A 22,004-nucleotide genomic window follows, 5' to 3' on the forward strand; every position below is an offset into this window, starting at 1 on the left:
GAGTACATGCACATAGGAGAGGAGCATTGGAATACAGCCAGAGCCCAAATCCTTGAGTCTTAGCAGCTGAAAGATGTCAAATGCTCTCCTTAGGCTGAAAAGCGTTTGGCACGCTTCCGGAGTGTGTCAGGACAAGGCTGGCACCACGGCGCTCCAGGGACCGCGAGGAAAACCTTAGGATTACAGCTGTAACGTGGCTACTTCCTCACTTACTGCCTTCAATTTCAAACCTCCCAACCCATCTGAAACGGAGCGATGTCCCAGCAGGATGCACTTAGCACATCTGATTGCTTAATTATTATCTGCCTTTCCACACAGCTCGAATCACAGCTTCACCTGCTCATGTGGCACCCACATGTGCTGTCCTGAACATCAGAGTGTGAGCGGCTTGGGATCACTGCCACTCTGGTATCTTCTTCTTCTGCCCTTGTTAAAGCTCCTCATTCCAGCTGCAGCTTCTACACATTCCCCTAGGTATGGAAATGTAAATGCATTCACAAAATAACTGGGCAACTAGCAGAACCTTTGTTAACTGCTTTGAAAGTGAAAAACACCTTCTAAATGGAACAGTGTAAAAAGAATCTCTGTGCAATAGCTAAAGGTTTGCCAAGCAAATTAAGTACAGTTTTTAAATTTTTTATAAACTTCCCATAATTTAAAGCCACATGAACTTTAATTAAGTGCTGTCAGGATGGCTAGTAAATAAATGTCAATAAAAAAAATCATAACTGTTCTCTCAGGACTGTTTCTGAAAAAACATTTTTATTCTGAAAAAAATCCACTCCAAGTGTTTTTGCTTTCATTATGCAAAGAATACATCCCTTATCATTATACTATGTAATTAAAAAAAAAGTTATTAGGTGTTTATCTACATTTCCAGTGTAAAAAATATTGAGCTAAAAGAGGCCTCAAGACAGGGTTGGAGATAGGATGATGTAGGCAGAAAAAAGGTTTTGAGAAAAGCTGTCAGTAAATTTATGTCCAGCAAAAGAATATGGGCTAGAAGAAAAGGCAAGTGGGAAATTTCCAGGAATTGGTTATTTGCTGTGTCTACTGATTACATCAGTTTGCTTCTGGTCATGTTCTGTAGCAGAGAACATAAGCAATGGTCTTGGGATGCAGCTTCTGTGTTTGATGCTGTGGCTTTGCATTCATGATTTAATTCAGTCATTCGAGGTGAGGGGCCAGAGGGCAGATAAGCCTTTTCCAAGCAGCTGTTAACAGGGTTTGCAATGTCTGCTTAAGATGCTACCTGAGCAGAAGCAGAGTGATTTAACAAACTGAGAGCTGTCTTGGGGCTTTGCATCCTTTCCCATCTCTGCCACTGCTTTCCTGCTGAATCACATTTTTAGGCTAATATCTGTTTCTTCTTCTGTTAAATGCACACAGTAAGCATTGCAGAAGCAATCAGTAGTGTATTTTCTTTCTAGACAGAAAATGTGGTGTATAATAACTGGAAATTACTTTTATTTGGGATGTTCTAGAAGAGACAGCATTGTCTCCTCTCATCCTTGCAATAATATAAGGATGGTGTTAGTATAGTTTTTTTAATAATTTCTGCTTGGTTGTTTCAATCAATTCAGAATAAATGTGCATCTATGTCCTTTTGGGCTGATTTAGAATGCTTTTTTCTTAATGTTCTCTCAAAGAACTTGGAGATATATATGAAGTCCCTGTCATGGCAGGGGAACCTGGCAATCAGGAATCAATTGGTCATAGAGCACCAAAATTAGTGGTAGGGAGTGAAAAAGAGAACTTAAGAGTCACTGTTTTGGAGAGGTTTAGATGTGCAGAAGGTGTTCAGAAAGCATTCCAAAACTTAAGGGGGCAGCTTTACACAAATACTTATCTTAGAAAAATACATTTTAAAATTAGTAGACTGTTCTCTATTTTCTTATCAATAGTGTATTCAACGTTTTCAAGTGGTTGCATGTCAAGATTATCACAAGTGTCCACCCTGCTGTCTAATTGTGCTGACTAGTAATTTCTAATCTGATAATAAGCAGTGAATTGGTTAACAGAGTTGGTACTTAAATGTGCATGTTTTGCTTCAAGGCTGACACCCTGGCAAGATGAATGGGGGAAGTTAACTTGCTTGATGCTATTGTTTTAGCTGGTGAGGATGAGGACTCCACAAGATGAAAGTATGTTGGTTTACATTGTCAAGGCTATCTTCACAACCAGAAGCTAGAAACTTCCTTTATTATGAGAAAACAAGCACATAAATTCTGGGAAATAGAATAAAACACTCCATTAATTTGCATGAAAGCCTTAAATCTTTCAGATTCATAGATTTGCTACCTGTGGTAATTTTTTTCTTCTGCATTTGGAATAAGAGTTTGTTGGGATCAGACAGCATCATTACTTGCATCCACTGATGTTCTGTGACTAATAAAAACAGATACAGTAGACATATTTTCTTAGAAATAAAGCTTTCTGGAAACGGTGCAGAAACAGAAAGAAAGTTTAACAGAGTGCTACCCTGTTCTATTGAAATCCATTCAGAAAAATAAATGAGGTTCTATTTTTGGCTTCCTTTGCCTTGTGGAAGGGTATAGGATAACTCATTTGATCTAGCTCTGCACCAGCTTCTCAAGTGTGAAACAAGAATGACTGAGTTGTGCATATTTTCTAAAATGTTGAGGAAATACAGATGAAAAATTATTATGTAATCCCTAAGCACCAGATTGGGTGACCTTTATTCATATTGAAATAATGAGAACTATTTACAGAGTAGCCTACTGTTCACTGTGAGTAAGGGTGAGAGAATCCAGACTGGTTTTGTCTTGGCCCAGAAAATACTTCTGAACTGCTGTTTTCCTTTGGTTTTACAGTTCCACTTTCATAAGATTGAAGGGACCTGAAAATGAATGAAATTGCAGGTTAGTGAATGATACTGTATGTTTGAAGATATCCACACTCTAACAATCTTTGACTGTATCTTCAATTACCAGTATCTCTGCTGTAATATTACTGCTGGGATTTTCAGAAAAGTAGCATGTAATGTCAACTCTGTACTTAAACTGTAACCAACAAACCCTGGGGAGCTATCAAGTTATCAGTCTTTAGTACTGAAAGCATAACACCGGTTTTAAGTATAGCTACTCAAAATGGGTCAAGTTACAGCTGGGTTGTGTTTTAGTGAACTAAAATTAATAAGGTGTTTTTAGCCAAGCAGAAAAATCCTTAGGTGTAGATATTTGCAATCCAGTTCCAGATTCTATAAGTTAATTTTTATTTAACCTGTGAAATTTAGGTGTGCACACACATACATGCAGAAAAACCACCTGTGACCTGAAGTTCTCAGTACTTTGTTGCCCATAACCTCAAGCTGGAACAGAAACTCTAGCACTTCTGCATTCAAAATCTGGATCAGCTGCTAAGGTCTAAGATGTTTGGGTTTGAACTTGTGTACTTTAGAAGGAGATTATACACATTCTGATCTGAATTTAAATAAGTGATAATTGGTAGGAAATAAGACAAAACTGGAATGTTTGTATTTCAGATGTATCCATAAATGTTCTCTCTTTGTAAAGGAAAAAATATTTAGAGATCATGATGTAAGACCTAAATGTGAGCAAGTCACTTCTGAAGCAGCAGTGGAGGAAACGTCTTTGCTGGCCTGAGCAAAACAATTAATCATTGTCCTAAGCACTCTCTAATTAAATGTGTAAAGAGCAAATTCCTTGTCAGATCAGCTACAAAACTGAGAATTGAAGGCTTGTAGCAGCTTTCATGTTTCACTTTCATGCAGTGACTATTTTTCTGTGATTCTGTAAAGATCTCTATTTTCTCTCCAGTTCCACTGGTAAATCTCCAAGAGACAGGAGCAGTACAGCCCCAAATGATTAGTCTTTTTTGTCAAATCACATGAATTACTACTGGGCCATTAATTCTAAGTGAATCTAATCCCAGTTCACTATTGTTTTTGAAAGAACTAACTTCTGTTCTTCAGCCTATTTAGCAAGATTGTCACCTGCTACCTATATGAACTCTTTGACACATGCTTCAGCTAAAGATTCAGACAACACTAAGCTTGCTTTTGTGCTGTTCACTGAAAAGTAAAAAAATCTAAAGATGTCTAAATGAATTACCACACTACTAATACAACCTTAAAGAAAACAGAGAAAATGCTAACCAGGTTTTTCCTAAGTTGAAATTTTTCATACAGAAGGAAGGGAAATAAAAAAATACTTAGGACTATTGGCTTTATGTACGTGTATGTAATATTTAATTTAAAAATTAAGAAGTTCAGAACTTCTGACGGGGAACAGAGACACAATTTCCCTTTCCAAATTGTGCTTTCTAAAATGTGAATAGCAAAGGAACACTAGACAGAGTTTTAGGATGGTTCTGCACTTAGTCTTGAGATGGACCATTAAGTGGTTTTGGTTTTTAATCAGAGCCACTTATATGCTTTTCTCAGCATACTTTCCTGGACATCACATAATTTTGTGCATATGTACATAATATCTATCTATATTAGAAAACTGTTATTTCAGTCTTCCTGATGGCAAATTGAGGCACAGAGAGACTAAGGGGCTTTCCCCAGATCTTAGAGGACATGAGTCAGAGAAGGCTAAAAGATGTAGAATTTATGGTTAACTTCTAAAGTGCTCTATAGCTTTCCTTTGGATAAATCAGTGCCAGCAATGAATTAAGCTGCTAAATGTTTATTTGAAAATCAAGCCAAACATTATTAATTTAATTTGATGAGTAAAATAAACCCCAGAAACCCAGAGTAAATCTGGAATTAACTTTATTTTGATGTGCATTTTGTGGAAAGGAAGAGCAAGATTGTTATTTTTTTCCCATCAGAAACATCTGTGTACTTTGCCAATATCTGCCTTGGCAGTACTTTACTAGTAATGTATATATTTTGCCTTTTAGAAAACTGTTTTCCCAAGGCTGAGAAAAACTGTGAGCAAAATTATGTGTCAGGAAACATTTAAACATGAAAATCTGAAATATAATTCTGATTTGATAAATTCAGTGTGAAAAGACGCACTACTTAGCAATTCTTAACAGACATCTTTAACCTAAAAATATTCTGTTGGTCGAGGGGAAAATGAAGGCAGAAATAAAAATTCACACAACTGAAAACAAGAGTAATAGCAATGAGTTTAAAACTCTGGGGAAATATGGACAATTGATACAGGAAGCTGAAAATATCTTTGAAAAACTCTGTAGAGGGTGGAGGGAAATAAGAAACAATACATGAAGTATATAAAGAAAAAGTGAGATCTTAGTAATGGTTTATATCCTGTTCTCAGCAAGGATAGTAAAAACATGGATCACAATGTGCAAAGGGCAGATTTGCTCATTCATCTCTGTTTTGTCAGAAAAGGCGGGAAGATCTATTTCTACCTTAAAGCTAATGAGAAGTCTTTTATATCCCATCAGTAGCTAGAAATAATGCTGAAGTTTTCTTTTTGTTTTTTTGTTTTTTTTTAAATGGGCAAGATCAGACAATAGATTTGATGCAAGCTAAGGTAGTTTATTTCAGCTTACTAATATTTTTTTTTATTACAGAATGCTGGGGAAATTGCAGAAAACTTCATTACTGCCAATATTTTAAATAAAAAATCTGTTAAAAATCATACAAAAGACTGACTAAAATGTAGGTAGTAAAGAAATAAGTATAGATGAGGTATAGCTACAGAGGGGAAAATATTTCTAGCATGGCCCTGTGAAGATCTTTTCTTTCTCCAATACCATGCAGCATCTTTAGCAAAGTCTGGAAAATGTGTGATTATCAGTAGGAAAAACAAGTGACAAAATCATTTGATAAACAATTAATGATGATGAAAGAAGAATAAGCTAATGTGGAGTACTCATTGCAATAAATTCATTAAAACACAATATTTTTGTGTGGCCAAAACAGGCAAAAGGGAAAAGACTTCATAGCAGGTATTATTGGAAAACTGAGTCCTCTAGCAAAGACCTAAATTTGAAGGTAAGCTACAAGAATAAAACTATAATTACAATATAAGATGCAATTCTTTTATGTCTAACCAATGGCATACGGATGGAGATGATGATACTCCATCTGTGTATGTCATTAGTGAGAACATTCTTGGGATACTCTGTCCAGTTCTAGCATTTATGCTTTGTCAAGGACCTTTACAAACTAGAAGGGGCTCAGAAGAAAACTGCAAGGAAAGTATGAGGTCTGGGAACACGCTTCATCCTCAGACACTGAAGAAGCTCAGTTTGCTATAGGCTAGAAGGAGACTTCATCATAATCTGTAATTGAATCATCATAATCTGTTAATGGAAATTATGTTCTTGACCAGTTTTGTTACAAATGAACTCTAATAAGGTATTTTAAATTAATTTTATTTTTTTTTTGTTATTGTTGTAACTTGATCATAATCCAATTAATGTTACAGACGGAACTACTGGAAATTTAATTTTGACAGTTCTGAGCTGGAAACAGAGCACAAATATCAAGTGATAGTAGCTAATGTTTGGAACAAATTCTTACATAGCAATGTGCTGAATTTTCCATCTGTTGCAGTTCTTTAACTGAGCTGTAACATATCTCCCAAAAAGACACCCAGAGTAGAACCGCTAGTGCAGCTGTTGCAGAAATTGCTGTGTCGTGGTCTACAGTTTGTATAACAGGTCAAGTTAGAAGATGAAAAGGTACCTCATGGGTATAAAAATCAGCCAGGAAAAAGTAACTAGGGTATACATGGGGGTGAAAGAGAAAGCACTCATGTACTATAAATACCAGTATCACAATAAAAAACACATTGGAATGGGAAAAATATGTTAAATAATAGAAGAAAGTATCACTGGTTTTAATGCTTTGCTAACAATTAGAAAACCGTATTTCTGCTACTTAGCCTGCCTTAACTTCCTTACTCTGTACAATTCAAGTCATTTTTGCTAAGTACAATATTGTCTAATTTTCTTTGCAACTTGTATTGATGACTGAGTTTGAATTTAGTTTAAAGTAAATCAAACACAGTGAACACAGCAAAAATTATGGAATTTTATATATGGTTGTATGCACCAAGGAGGCACAGAGCGCTTTTCTTCAGCCATTCTAAAAAGAGCTGGAGTGCAGATGAGTCTAACAGAAAAGAAAAAAACCCCATACAAATGTATCACATATGTGTTTATGGTCTTCTGTCCTTCTTAACACAGGTTCTCCACAGGCACTTCAGCTGATTCCACTGCTAAATGGGTATATTAACAGCTACAACAGAGCAAGGAAAGACTACAGGTATTAAGACTTTGAGGTTTGTTCTTCTTATTTTGGTTGGTTGGTAGGTTTTGGTTGTGGATTTTTTCTTTGTTTGTTTGGTTTTGTTGGTTTGGTTTGGTTTTTCCCAAACAGAAAGCATTTAGGTCTGTAATGAGAAAGTGCCTTATAGCAGCAATGGGACATTTATTCATTTAAGAAACATAAATCCTCCAGTGTTATCTAGCAATCTTTGGGAAGGCTCATAGATTCAAATGTGCATTATATTTTGTGCTTCATACATATGGGCCAAAATGCAACTCTGTTGGCTCAAATCTGTATACGATGTTATCTGATGCGTTGTCTTCATCTCTACTGAAATGGGCAGGCTTCTCTCCAGTGACCAAAACCATATATGGTTTCATGCTCTGCTTCATTTTGACAAAACGTCCCTGTTTATATTTCAAGCCTACTTATTAAAACACATATGTGCTGCTTCTTGGACTGATTACAAAAGAGACTGCTTGACAATCTTCATTACAGACACTTTAAGAACTTCAACAATAACAAATTGAAGGCTTCTTCAAGTAGGCAGTCATTTCACAATACTTTCTTTACCTGAGAGCTTTTACCATTTATATTGCTTGGTCTTTTCTCTGTTTCCTCTTATGCTTCTTCTGCCAGCTTTTCGTATTTGTTAAACTTTCTCTTCTAGTTAGAATATTTTTTGAGCTTGGAAACTTTCCAGGTGGAAAAAAAAGGCTTTCTGTGAGCTTTGATAAATTATTTTATTAATACTGAAAATGTACTAATTTCAGTTCTAAATGCAGGAACTCTGTGATTTTGTTTATTTGTTTACTTGCTGTGTTTTTACATCCTTATAAATTATGCTGCACAGGTTTTTTTCATTTTTTACACAGTTTCAGCCTCATACAGGAAGTCTTCATGGATTTCATCTATATCATTAGAAAATACTGGAGGTGAGAACATCTGGAAATAAACTGTATGACCCACTTTAGCATACTTTGCACTGTAAAAGCTTGTACATTATTTCAATGGCCCCTGCAGCTGCTGTTCTGGACAGTTTTGCTCAGCCTGCACCTCAAAACAACTCACTTCTTCTATCCCTTGCTCTCCCAAAATAAACTCAAAACGTTGAAGATGTGAGGGAGGATTGTGGGCATATTAATGTATAGACTACATTTGGTTAAAGATTACTTTTTGCAGTATTGCCTGTATTCTTCCATTTCAAGGCTCCCAGGGCAACCATGAAGAAATTGCTTCCTTGTCCCACCAGGAGAGTCACAATAGCCAGTATCTTGCTTGTTCCTGCTGTGTGGTGCTTTAAAGGCATCTGTAGTGAATCATTCATTGGTGCAGCAGTTTGCACATGGCTTAGTGAATGAAGCAGTGAGCTAATGAATGAACATTCCTACTTAAAACAGACATATATATCTTTCAAGTTGTATTCCTTCATCTCGGTGGCATACCTCAGCCCATTGGTTCAGTCCAAAGTAAATCCATAACATGTCATAGCTGGACAGACCTCTGATGAGTTTCTTTTCAACAAGTTAGCATACTGTTAAGCCATTATTTTCAAAGTCTCTAATACAGAAGTCCCTTGTTGAACAACTTTGCTTTATTTGGCCAACTGTGTGAAGGCACGTTTGAGTGGTATTTAAAATTCCCAATTCATGAATAATATTCCAACACAAATGCAAATCTTTGTAAGCCTTGAACTACTGCTGTGCATTCTAATAACATATGGAAGGTAATATTGTGTCCATTCTTAATTACTTCATTAAAATAATTTCTGCAACAACTTTATATAGCTATGTATAGTTGTTTGGGGTGCTTTTTTAGACATTTGTGTTTTCAGAATAAGTCACAGGAAGGGATTTTTACTGACTTGTCAATAGTGGTGAGTCTGAAAGCAGTAACTTCAGTAACAAGACGCTACATTCATTCCCAGTTGGACGGAGTCTTGAAGAGGACAGTGAGGCAGTGGTGTGAGCTGCTGGTGGGACCTGTCTGGGGATCTCCTGGCCCTGCTCTGGAGAGGAAACCAAGGAGAGTGTTGGCTGGCTCACTGAGCCTCCTGGCTGAATCTAACCTGTCACATTTCTAAAACACCCAAGCAACTGCGGGTGTCTTTTAGAGGAAGCAATTGCTGTTAGCATTCTTTTCCTATTGCTTTCTGACCATCTCAATACTTTCTTAAGGTGTTGCCTTAACAGGAATGTGAACTGCGTGTAGGCCTGAAGAAAATTAACAGTGACTCAGAAAATGAAATTTATCTGGAAAAACCGCATTCCTCAGGAATACAGTATCATGGAGACTTGATTATTTCTTCTTGTGGAAGGGGCCAAGGTGTTTTATGATAGCATACAGTTGTAGCTGAGATTGGCCTGTAGCCCAATCAACTAGTCATTCTTTTCTGGTATATTTCTGTATCAGACTTGTGCTGAAATGCCCACAGGAGATTTGGGTAACTCTCTACAAATGCTTTTGCAGGTAGTGAGTGTTAATATAATTTAAAAAATCTGTTGTTTTCCCACCCCTCTCCTTCTCTTCACCCCTCTTTGTGAAAAAGGTAAATCATTCAGGGGTTGCTTTCAGCGTATACCAGTTTGTTGAATTTACAGGAAGGGCTGCAGTTCCTCTGTGCACATGATGCTTTCTAATACATCACAGACTTCTAAAAAAAAAAACTATAAAGAACTTATATGAAACAAACAAACAAAAAATACTTTCCTCTCAAAATATCCACACAGAAAAATGCTATGTAGCTAAGCATGCTAGTACAACTCCACCAGAAACTTGTGGACCAGATTATGCTCACTGAATTGTGGATATTCTTTTAAAAAATGAGGGCATAAGACTCCTTCTTTCTTCTACAGCACAAGTAGAAAAACCTAGACGTATTTAGCTGTTAGCTGCCTAAGGAAATGTCACTTACCAATGTTTAGGATGATAGATTGCATCCTTTAGAAGTGCCATTCTCTCTCCTTCCTCTCTAAGGAGATCCATTCTCAATTTTTTTACCCTTAAAACCTAAAAGAATCATAACAAAAGCTTCTCACTTAATTCATCACTTCCACTTCCTCCATTTTGGGAGCATTTACATAACATAAAATGTGGTGCTTGTGGCACTCTGCTATTTCCCAGCATATGAGTTTAGAATCCGCTACACTGGTCAGACAAGCAGAACTACTTTATAAAAAAATTTTTAAAATAGAATCCTGTCTCAATTGCTCTTAGAAATACCTGTGTGAAAAGAGTTTCTCCCTTTCTCCCACACTTCAAATTATTCCTAAAGTGATGAAAAAACTTTTGGATTATTGGCATGCAAAGGTAAATAAGACCAGGAAAAATGAGAAGTCTAAGTGACCAACCTCCTATAATCTCACATCAAAAGGTTTGAAATATTCAAGACTATTCACGAATACATAAATTAATACTGGGAATCATGTAATGCCCAAGATTGCCAGGATAGTGGTGAAAACAGCCCAAGCCCATCCTGACCAGCTCTGAGCCATGGAAATAAAGCCTGAGATTGAGGTTCCTCCTGGGAAGCTCTCCCCAGTGCCCTGTACTGCTGGGGGCAGTTCCTTGTCTGGGTTAGAGCACCAGCCCCTGGGGTATTCCTTGCTATGTGCAGTGTCAGTATTTGGAAGCTGAGCATTTCAAGGTCTTCAGTCTTGCAGCACTGCTCTCTCCTCTGCAATGGCAGCTAGACTCAGTGTGGACAAGACTCAATGCATATACACTTCTTTTTAATTCTCATCCAGAATAAGAAATAGGCCTTTGAGCCATCTGAGCTGGGTCAGAGTAGCTCTGGAGGTGCGTCATTATGGAAACGAGCTCACATTCCTTCTGGATTTAAAGCAGCTAGACAAGTGATACAGACCACAGAATATTTAGGATTAGAATTAATTTTTCTAATTTAGAAAGGGACCCACAAGGACCATTAAGTCCAGCTCTTCTGTGAATGACCCATACAGGGATTGAATTTACAACCTTGGATTTATAAGCACCATGCTCTAAGAAATTGAGCTAATCCCTACTCTACCATATCAGTGTTCACCTGTGATATGCCTGGACTAATTACTTAACTCTGCCTGAGAGATATCCAGTACCATTTCTGCCCTGAGAGAAGGAGTACTGGATCCTAGCAGAGATTCTGCAGGTTGATAGCACACCACTGAAAATGGACAGCAAGAGACAAAAGTTCAAGAAGAAAAGAAGTAAAAGGAACAAATGAACACATTTGGTATTTTGAGAAAAATGCTCAGACTTCAACAGTGTGGCTCAGTGGCTCTTTCATTCACAGTGTTGTCTCGTGTTTAATAGTCACTGGTTATAGACATGAGTTTAGCTGGTGACTGACAAACTTCTAGCATCCAACAGCTTCTGTTGTTCCATTTGTATGAAGAGCTACCAGTCTCAAGTCATTTGGAAGCTGGTACCTACTCCCTTTATTTGATTCTCACTAGTTCCTAAACTGGAGGAGAAAATGTCATTCTTTATTTACCCTTATCATGACACTCATCATTCCATAGGCATTTATTATACTGCTTTGCTCTGGAACCTCCTTTAAGTTTTAGAATTATCCATTTAACTGTCCTGTCTCTTCAACTAATTAAGACCTGAAGACCTTGTCTCTTATCAAAAGCTGTTTAGGGTTTTTTAAGAGGTTTAGTGAAAGGTCTTGTAAAGAAATAAACCCTATTTTTTTTTCCTTATATTAAAGGAATCCCCTCTATCATTTCAGTTTATTTATCCACTAACTTTAGTGTTTATTTTAGCTTTCACTAATTTTCTTCAAAACCAATGTATTGACTTACATAGATTCATAGGTCTCATATTTCTGGGTATTTGGTATCAGTTTATCTGCCTTGCTGTCCATCAATACAAAAGAATTTTTTAAGAGGAGGCACTGAACTGGGCTAATACAGGTTTATGTCCTATTAACATGAAGAAAAGGGAATTGAACACACTTCTCACCTGGCATGAATTGCAGCCCTGATTCTGTATAAGAACATATCCATGAAAACATGTTATTGTTTTTCTTTGTACATCACTTTGCATTTAAAAAAATATTTTGGTTCAAATAGAATAAATTGTGTTCTTCAGGTGTGGGGGAATTTTCTGCTTTATCTTGAAAAAATAAAATCTCTATTTACACAGAGTAGATACTTTTCAGGAAACAGCTTATGATATTTTATTTTGTTCTGAATATATATTTGACATTTTTTTTCTAAACTCAATACAATGTCTCAGTTCATACATCTGTGAGATCAGAAATGCAGTGTTCCAAAGCACTGGGTAGGAAATGTATAAAAAAATGCAGGTGTCTGAGCAACAGTTTGACAAGCAGAGAGACAAAAGGAACACAGGGAAAGGAGCAGTGTCAGAGAAGTGTGAAGACAAAGGGTCTGGAGGCAAGGTTCGTGCTCAGTGTCATAGGGGAAATAGAAACTCTGCTGGTGTCAGCTTTCTCTCTATAATGCATCTCTGTCTCAATTCATGCTAAATAGATTGGCATGTACTGCTGACAGCCTATTATTTTACAAGCTATGTGTTTTTTAAATATATGTATATATATAGATAATAGTACACTTCAGTCCCTTAGCTAGATTATCAATAGGGCATAATGATAATCCACATATTTATAGATTTGGTTTATAAACACTGTTGGTGTAACAGTGAGAGAAGTGTTTTCTTTTCTGAGGGCTCTGGTGATTCCTCTAACGGAGTGGAGAGAACTGGTGTCTTAGTTGTCCTCTCCTTCAGCGACCAAGAACTGTTTGGAGATTGAGTCACAGGAACTCGGAGAATGGCTCAATCTTATGCAAAGCAGGCGTCTGCAATCAGGCAGGTGAGCTGTTCTTGCAAGTACTTGCTTCTTCCAACCATAAGTTTTCATTTTGTCTTTAGACTACAAATGGCTTAAGTTACACAGGTGAATCTCAGTTCAGGATGCTGAATCTTTTTACCACTAATGCTGCTGTATTGCTTAGCCAGCACAACAACATCCAGTTCTGCTTCTGGAAACAGAAATATTTCAGGGTAAAATTAATGAAATTTTATTTACAGTTTTCCTAGCTTCTGTAATATTGTTTTAATCAGTTTTAAGACAGAGAAAGTTGGCAAGCTTTGTATCTAGCCTCTGTAGCAGTGGTTATCAGGAGAGGACAACAGCAAAACTGGTCCATCCAACTTGTCATATGTAACTTCTCTCTTTCAAACACCATTGTACACCACTCCCCCAGCATATCAAGAGTGGCACATCAGAAATACCCACCTATGAGGGCAGGTGTAGCTAACAGGTGTCATCTGACACTTGGTTGTCCTGGGTCATATATTTCACAGTATGAAGGAGATAGTGTGTGCATGTGTGCATTTTCTGCCATAAAGGGCAGTTTGCCAACCTCTAGACCTTGCTTAAGATTTTATCTTTCTGTCCCACAATGTTTTTTCCCACTGTAAATTCTTTGTACTGCTTCAGAAGCACCTCCCCATCTGCAGCCAGGTGAGTGGGCAGAGGGGCAGGCAGCAGCTGCAGAAGTCACCTGTTGAACAGTGATCACTGTTTCAGCCCTTTGGACAGACTGCTGCAGGAGCAGAGTTCCCTCAGGGCTGAGGTTCAGTCCAGCTGGCGTGACAGGACCTTGCCCTACCAGTCTGCATGCCCTTGGTTTTTTAAATAGACTTATATCAAATGAATATAAATCCTGATCTGTGGAGCCTGGATACAGTTTCAGTGATTTATTTTTTTTTTTTTTGCTTAAACTAATTAATGAGGGCTGTACTGAAATCAATGTGGTTTTAGCAAAACTCAGAATGTATCCAAAAAACTGTTTTCTCTTAGTTTGGTTTAAAATCAGTTCAATCAAATAAATTCACATTTACACCTTATAAAGGCAAGCTATATCTTCTATGTTTTATAAAAATAAATTCATGTCTTAAGGTTATGACAATAATATTAAAAATACAATTTATGGTTAAAGTTTACCAATGTGTAAACTCCAGATGTTGAGAAATGGTGAAAAGTTTGTATGCCAAGGCCTCAAGGATACCTTCATTCCATGTCTGCTCTTTTTGACCATACTTTTTTTTTCCAAGATGCAGTATAATTCCACATTTTAGCCAAAGACTCCAGCCTCATGCTATATAGGCTGTCAGTCGATTCTTTGTCTTCCTGCTTTTCTGCAGCATGCCAACTGTCTCTTGCTCTCCAGCTTTCTTTTGGAGAGCAATTTAATTGCATTTGAATGCCTGGTCCCTGGACAGCTCTGTGGAGCCAGGTAGCTGAAGATCAGGAAGCCAGTCTTTGGAGTCCAAGATTGCAGCTGGAAGCTGCTGGAACAGACTAAATGAATAGGAGCTGTTAAAAAATTGAGCAGAGGCTGATACACACGTGCAGTGAAAGATTGTCTTCAAATTCTCCCTCCTGTAGCAGGAAGTAAGTGTAACCCTTGCTTTCTGGAAAATCTCATGAGACCCCAGATCTACAGGGACTTTTTTTTTTAATTAAAAATAAAATATAGTTGCTTGTGGCATCTGAGTGCTCCCCCATACAAGACTGTATGTGGGGCTCCTTTGCAGTTTTTCTTTTGCTCCTACTGAAATCAGAAGGAAATCACAGTTGACTCGGGTGGAAACAGAATCTACACAAAGTTCAACAAGCTTTTCAGCTGAAAGCTCACAAGGATTTTATCACTGGTCAAAGCCTCCTTCCTGTCTTCTGCAGAATTTTCTATTAACCAAAAAATCTGTATTTTTCCACACTATCGTATGTTCACAGACATATTAGAACTGCCATACCTAATCAAACCAGTGGTCCATCTAGGCTAGTATCCTTGGCTCCAGATGCCCCAGAGGGCAGGAAAATTCATAATATCATTCCCAGGGGAAGTATCTTCCTAATCTTTGGCAGTTTTTGACTAGCTATTGCCCTGACCGTGAGTGTTCATAATCATTATACACTCTTATCCTATCTAAGGGTTATCTATCATGTATGTTCTATTGTTTTAACTATTCCCTACAGGATTAGGCATAGAGGTCACAATAGGACAGAGTTCACGAGTCACAGTAGATCAAAAGCCATAGCGTGTCAAAAGTTGTAATATAATTCATACTCATGTATACAGCACATACATAAAGTGATAGTTCATGCTAAGGCATTGCCTCACATTGCTCTTACAGCTATAGCTCCCCTAAGAGTGTTATAATATGCTATTGACTTTCTTGTGGATTCATCGTGCTGTGAATTATTTCTGGCCAGTGGAATGCATGGAGTTACCTTTTGGGTATTACTTAAGCAGGCGTCTTGTGATTGTGCCAGAGATCTTTTTTGCAGGAGTCAAGGTGTGTATTGTTTCCCTAGATTTTTATTATTTTTTAAAGGGCAAAAAAAATAGGAAGGGGAAGAAACTGAAGATTTACACTTTGGCTTAAAGATATACGGGGTATATGAAAACAGCTATTTTTTTTCACTCCCATAAAAGAACTGATCCCATGGTCTCAGCAGGAATATGTATGTGAAACCATATTCAATAAACCTCAGGTGTCACAATTTTTCTGTTTTCTTTTAAACTGTAGACAACTGCCACCAATAATTTTGTCTCCATCTTTCAATCTTTTTAATTTCCTACATGTAGGTATTTACTTTTCCTCCCCTCATTCTTTGTTCTGTTCCTCTTGGAATAAAAAAGAGATAAGAAATGAAACAAAAAACACTGTAAATTATCATCTTTTTAAGGACGCTTTACTCTTTCTAACAGTTTGACTTTTCACCTTTTGGGTGCTTAGTGGAAAAGCCATTACTTGCTTGCTGAGGAAAAAGCATTTAATGAATCACAAAATCATTCAATTATTCTTAAAAACACTTCACATCACACATCTTTTTCCAAGTAAAGTGTGCATTTTTCACATTTAAATGGTGCATAACTGCCTCGTAGAATGTGTCCCTTGAGTTAGAGACATTTTAACAGAAAGGTTCCAGGAGTGCACAGAGAAGTCTGATATATATATAAGCATTAAAAACCTTGCATTAAAGATGCAGAATTTCCTCTTCTCTCTTCACTGTCTTTCAACAACATTTATGCAAAGTTGCCTTTCTGCTGTTGAGAATTGTCTAGCTTTGTGTGGAGCTGAATCCACATGCTTTGCTTACTTCGGCTTGCTGCAGTACCACACGATAAAAACAAAGTAATAGTAAAGCTAATATGGGGCAGCACAGCATTTAGAATGTTTGGGTTTTTTTTTAAATAAAATGACATTTTCTGTAGGAAGGGTAGTAAGATATCTTTTCAGAAAAGTATATTGTTTACAATCTTTGAGTCTGATGCTGGTTTCTCCCCTCTTTTTCTCTGCTTTTAGAAGAGAAGTGCTTTCTGCAGACTGCAGTAGCTGCCATTTCCTACACAACGTTTTCTTTATAGTTTTTTTTTTCCCTTTGAGGGTATTTTTTTTTTATGGACTTATATTGTAAAACCTTCTTTTCTGTATTTTATGAAAATGTATGTTCTTCGCCCAAAAGAATCAGGTGGCTGACTAGGTTTGCAAAACCAGCTTGAAGGTTGCACTTTCGCCAGGGCAAATGGGATCAGCCTGTTTATTTGAATGCTGGTATATGAGTCGTACCAGCTAAGGAGCTGGCCATGAATCTGTAAACTTTCCTGTGCTTTTATATCCCTGTACTTTAAACAAGTAATTTTTTCCATAGCAATAATTTTTTCCTTTTCTTTTTTTCTTTTTAAATTTAATTGGAAAGAGTGATATTTATACGGCAGCTTTAGGCTAACTTAGGTATCTAACTTAGGCAGAGTTTTAAGAACTAAACCTAGGTGTTTGTACTGCCCTGCATAGCTGGCAAGGAGACAGAGGTGCCGGGGGGCTGTAGGCGAGGGGGGAACTGCTGCAATTCAAAGGACCTAAATCAGATGCCTGAAGTAGACAGTGTGAGTAACCCTCTAGATGACTGGAATTATTAGACCACATTAGAGAGAGAGGAAAAAAAGTGAGGCTGGCATATGGTGAGTGTCCTACATATGGTATGTTGTTTAGATGTGTTTTTTCCGTTAGCATTTCTCTTTCCTTTGTTGCTCCACCTCCTCCTGCAGTCTCTCCTAACAACAAAGTTAATTCAAAAACTTCTGCGGTCAAAGGAAAGTTCTCAGACCTGTGCTGCTCTCAAAAGAACAAATACCAGGCAAAATGCATCAGCTCTCTGTCCCGTACTCTGCCTCACTTAAGCAGTGCACCGTGTGTAATCTTCTGTTTCCTTTTATTTCTTTGGAGACGATAAGGTGTGTGTATGTGTTAAAATCACTTGTCATACAATTTACCATAATTCCCCTCCCAAGACTGTGTTTTATACTCAGTCAAATATCGTTACTTTTTTGCAATAACTAGAAAGGATAGGTACCTATATGATAGACACACGTTCTTCATCCTATATCAATTCCTTTGGTCCAGTCAAATCCTGGTCTCATCCAATGTAGCTTCAGGGGGAAGCTCCCTTGTGCTGCAAAAAGCAGGCTCCACCTGGTTCCGATTAAGTTTGCACTGGTTGGATCTGCCCAGTGATGGCGTAAGAAAATAGGAAGCAGAGAAGCCTGCAATTGAAGCTGTAGATTCATGGCCTATAAAACTGAAAGGCTATTATGGTCATCTACTCAATCTGCCCCCTCTGTGAAAGGGGCACCAGAACTTTTCTGAATTACTCTTTTTTGTGTGTACATGTGCGTGATTTTAACAGAAAAAAAATCATACATCTTGATTTAAGCCTTCCAGCATGTGTCTCCAACTACATCTTCTTACTACTGGCTTCTGTTACACTTTTGTCACCAGGCTGAGAACTCTAGTGTTATCAAATTTCTGTTTTTCACAGAGCTATTTATCAGCTGTGATCAAGTAGCCTTTTAAACGTCTCTCTGATAACCTAAATAGATTGAGCTCCTTGCATCTTTCACACAACAAGGAATGTTTTCCACTCCTTTCATCATTCTTGTTGGTTTCCTCTGAACCTTTTCCAATTTTTCAACAACCTCTTTTGAATTGTGGACACAGTGTTTCCAGAACAGGTTGCATCTGTGCCAAGGACAGAGGTAACACAACCATATTGTTAGTTTCTCTGGTGATATGCTCTTCGGTTGTTGCAGATTCGTGTCTCACAGCTCTTGGCACTGATTATCTGCTCTCCAGGCTTTTTCAGGCTGCCTTCAGTCTGTGGGCAGGGTCTTTACCTTGTAGCAGTGGCAGAGTTTTTGTTACTAGAGCAGTGTCTTACTTTTCTCTGGATCAAAATCTACCGTTTATTTAAATGTGGCCAATTTCCTGAGCAAACTGAGTTCACAGTGACTTGTCTCACTCTTTATTTTCTAATCTTCCAATAATTTCAAGTGCAAAATTTCTAAATATATTTTTTTATAACTGATAAAAGAGTCAACAATAGGAAAAAAAAAAAAAAAAGATAGGATCATGCATCGGTGGATCATCATTAAAATAACCACCACTGATTACTTTTCCCCAATTGCTTTATGCTTGAGATTTGATTTTATTAAGTACAATGTTGATTTTAATATTTTTATCAAAATATTGTGATTAAAACCTAAAAGACTTTCCATTATTCCTCTACATATTTAATAGTAATTAAATTACCTTTATCCTACCAAATTTATACTCCTATGAAATGATATCGAGTTAGCTTTGGCAAGATGATTTTCCAGAAAATTCTGTTCTTGCTGCTTTGATTAAAATTAACTAATATTCCTAGAAACCGTTCCTTATTTTGCTTGAGAACAATGTGTGGTTGAAACGCTTATAGACATTTAGGTCATCACATATATTCTTTTTAACTATTCACAAAAATTTTTGCATAGTTCTCTTGAACCTCCCTAGTTCTCCAAGACATACTAAAAATCCTCACTAACAATGCAGACTTCTCTGCCAAATGTATTAAAATACCTCCACGAAAATTATTCAGGTCTACCGATTTTAAAAATGTCTAGTTTTATTAGCTGCTATTTAACGTTCTCCTGTGCAACTACTGAAACAGAGCTTCACCATACTCATCTGATATGAATACATCATTTGACTTTTTCCCAAAATACAGAAGAAAAGTACTTGAGAACATTTTTTTTGTTTGTTTTTCTTACAAAAATCCTAGCAATTTCTTCTTAGTAATGGAGCAAAACATATTTTAGGGTTTTTGTTCAGAATAAAATTTCAAAATGTCTTCATATTGTCCTTATCTCTGTTTTCTCTCAGTAATATTTGACTTAAAAATGCCTTATAATTCCCAGCTTCTGATTTACATTAATTTCTACATTTCCACTCCACCTCCCTTTTGTTTTGGTTTTTTTTTTTTTAAGTAGCTGCATTAAAATACAATGTAATTTTATTATTTTTTAAAAAGAATAGAAGGTTTTTCCTTCACTGTGACTCTTTAAGACAATGAGTTTAGCAGACTGAATTTGTCAGTCGAGTTTTTCCTTTAATACTTTCTTCAAATATGTTTTACACTTACTGTCAAATTCGTAAAAGTCAACTGTATTATATCAAGAAATATAAATATTAGATTTTAATTGTTCTTCTCCTAACAAATATAATCAAGTTTTAGCTATGTGCACATAAGCAATTACTTTTTATTCTCTGTTTCCTCTGTCATTAGACTGAGGTCTAGGAGAGAATTCCTCTGGATGCAGTTAGAGAAATTGTCATTTTTGATTTCTTTAATGTAGCTGTATTTTTATATGGACACTCTGAGGTTTCCAGTTTATGTTAATACTATTCCATACCTCATAAGCATTTTCCTAGTTAAGATGTTTCAGAACTGGCATGAAAGAAACCCAGACTTTTAAATTTTTTATTTAATTTTGATACCACCGAGAATCTTTAAAATGAGGCATATAAAGTGAGATATAAAATGTCAAACTGATTCAACTACAGTTTGGACCATTGCTTCAAAATAAAGTGTTTTCTTAAAAATACTGACACAGTTACTGAGAGGTGTGAAAGATTTAACGCACAGAAGCCATTTGGGTTTTTTTTTTTTGTAGTAAAGTGTTAACTTGGAGTCACAGCATTCTCTCACAGCCTCTTTTTATTTACAGTAACATATGCAGATTGCTCATTTCAATGCTTTAAGCAGAAATACAAAACATACTGAAAATACAGCTACAATTATAACAAATTATAAAATTCTGGAAATCGGGTCTGAGGTTCCAGGCTCTTTGAAGTCAGTAGCGCTCAAACTGTTAGACTTCCAGTAGTTTTCTTCATAAAACGCTGCTCCATATTATAATGATTTAACTTGCCACTAGCCTCATGCTAAAGTTCATTAACTGGACCATAACACCCAATTACCTCACCCTGATTTAATCCCATTCTGAAAGAGAGTGAAACCTATTAAAAATGGTGTTAAATAAAAATGCTTTCAGGAAATGCATCTCCGAATTCTTTCTACATAATTCCGCAGAAAATTTTTTAAAAAGAAATACTGCGTATCTATTTGTGTCGCAAGCACACGATTCTTAACAACAGATCTGAAGTGAATGTCTACAGTAGACATTTCTAATTTTAAGCTGCCTTATAGTTATCCAACTTAATTTCTTTGGCCCTTTATCTTGCCAATTTAGGTGGAAAGCTTTCCTGTTCAGTGTACAGCACCTCACAGAAAAGGGCAAAGATCTCTACAGAAATACTATTAAAATATTACTGATAATTCAAACAGTCACCATCTAAACTTATTTGGTGAGGTTTTATATATTTTATCAGCAAGGAAACAATGTATTACCTGTTCTCAGCAGTTTTTTTGCCAGTACGTTATGAATGTATGATACTGACTTTTCCAGTCACAACATGTCAGTTCAGAAAGGAAACACCAAACATATTTGGAGAATAAAATCAGTATTAAATGGATTAACAATAGATTTGGCTTCAATGCAATAAATCCAGAGAGTCTCTGCAAACACAGGAACTGGCCACATTTTCTACACAGATTTATTTCCTACTACTTAACGTACATAAAACACATGAATTTAATTTGTTCTTGGTATTTTTTACCATGAGGAGAGTCAAGAAAAAGTCCATACAACCATGCATGAATGTAATGTTAAATATGAGAAAATAGCGTATTGTACCAATCAGACAAGAATTCACACCAAAAGGGTTATTAGGGTGCGTTCACGCTGATCTGGGGGAGGCCAAGGCTGACTGGGCCTGGGGGCTAATACACCCTACCACCAGGACAGAATAGTCCTTGAGGCTACATATCTGGGAAACTGGACTTTCTCTGCTCATGATCTTTCTGATCAGACCTGTCTTTTTCTGGCAGCTTTTGCCAGCAATCCGATTCACTGAAAACATAAAAGAGTAAATGATTGCTGGAGTTCGGCTGAACAAGCTCAGTGTTATCTTTCTTCTAGCTCTGTTTGCCCATATGCACAATGAAAGGAAACTGGCAGAGGTCCTGGTCCAGGAAAAGAATTAGGGGCTTTATCATCAGACAGCAAGTTGAGCAAATTGCAGACCACAAACTACTTCTCTTCAGAGTACCCCTGAAGGACTCGTGGCTGAACTTGGTGCCTTAGAGCTAAAAGGAGGAGGTACAGAGAGGTTGTAAAGATGAGTAGCCAGACATTGAGGGATGATTGTGTAATGTCTACTGTTGAGCACTGGGCAAAGAACACATGAAAAAGTCTAAAATTCTAGAGCCTTGAAGTGCTGGTAATTTTAATTAGTTTCAAAAGCTGCAAAAACCCATCATATTTTTTTATTCCAAAATTTTTGTTTGTTTGCA

At 36.9% G+C, this 22,004-nt stretch overlaps 1 long non-coding RNA gene across 2 annotated transcripts; it reads left to right on the plus strand.

Moving 5' to 3' along the window:
- Positions 1-331: 331 nt before the first annotated feature.
- LOC148185218 (uncharacterized) lies at positions 332-9,425 on the plus strand. Of its 2 annotated transcripts, XR_015773743.1 has the most exons (5): positions 332-474; positions 2,835-2,882; positions 7,156-7,234; positions 8,113-8,172; positions 9,165-9,425. It is a non-coding gene; the product is annotated as an uncharacterized LOC148185218 (long non-coding RNA). The 2 variants fall into 2 exon arrangements; XR_015773744.1 differs by lacking the exon at positions 2,835-2,882.
- The last annotated feature ends 12,579 nt before the right edge of the window (positions 9,426-22,004 follow it).

This window comes from Pseudopodoces humilis, chromosome 1 (genome assembly GCF_049639895.1).
Source record: "Pseudopodoces humilis isolate 2021_Gansu_Grassland_sample_001 chromosome 1, ASM4963989v1, whole genome shotgun sequence".
Taxonomy (NCBI): Eukaryota; Metazoa; Chordata; class Aves; order Passeriformes; family Paridae; genus Pseudopodoces; species Pseudopodoces humilis.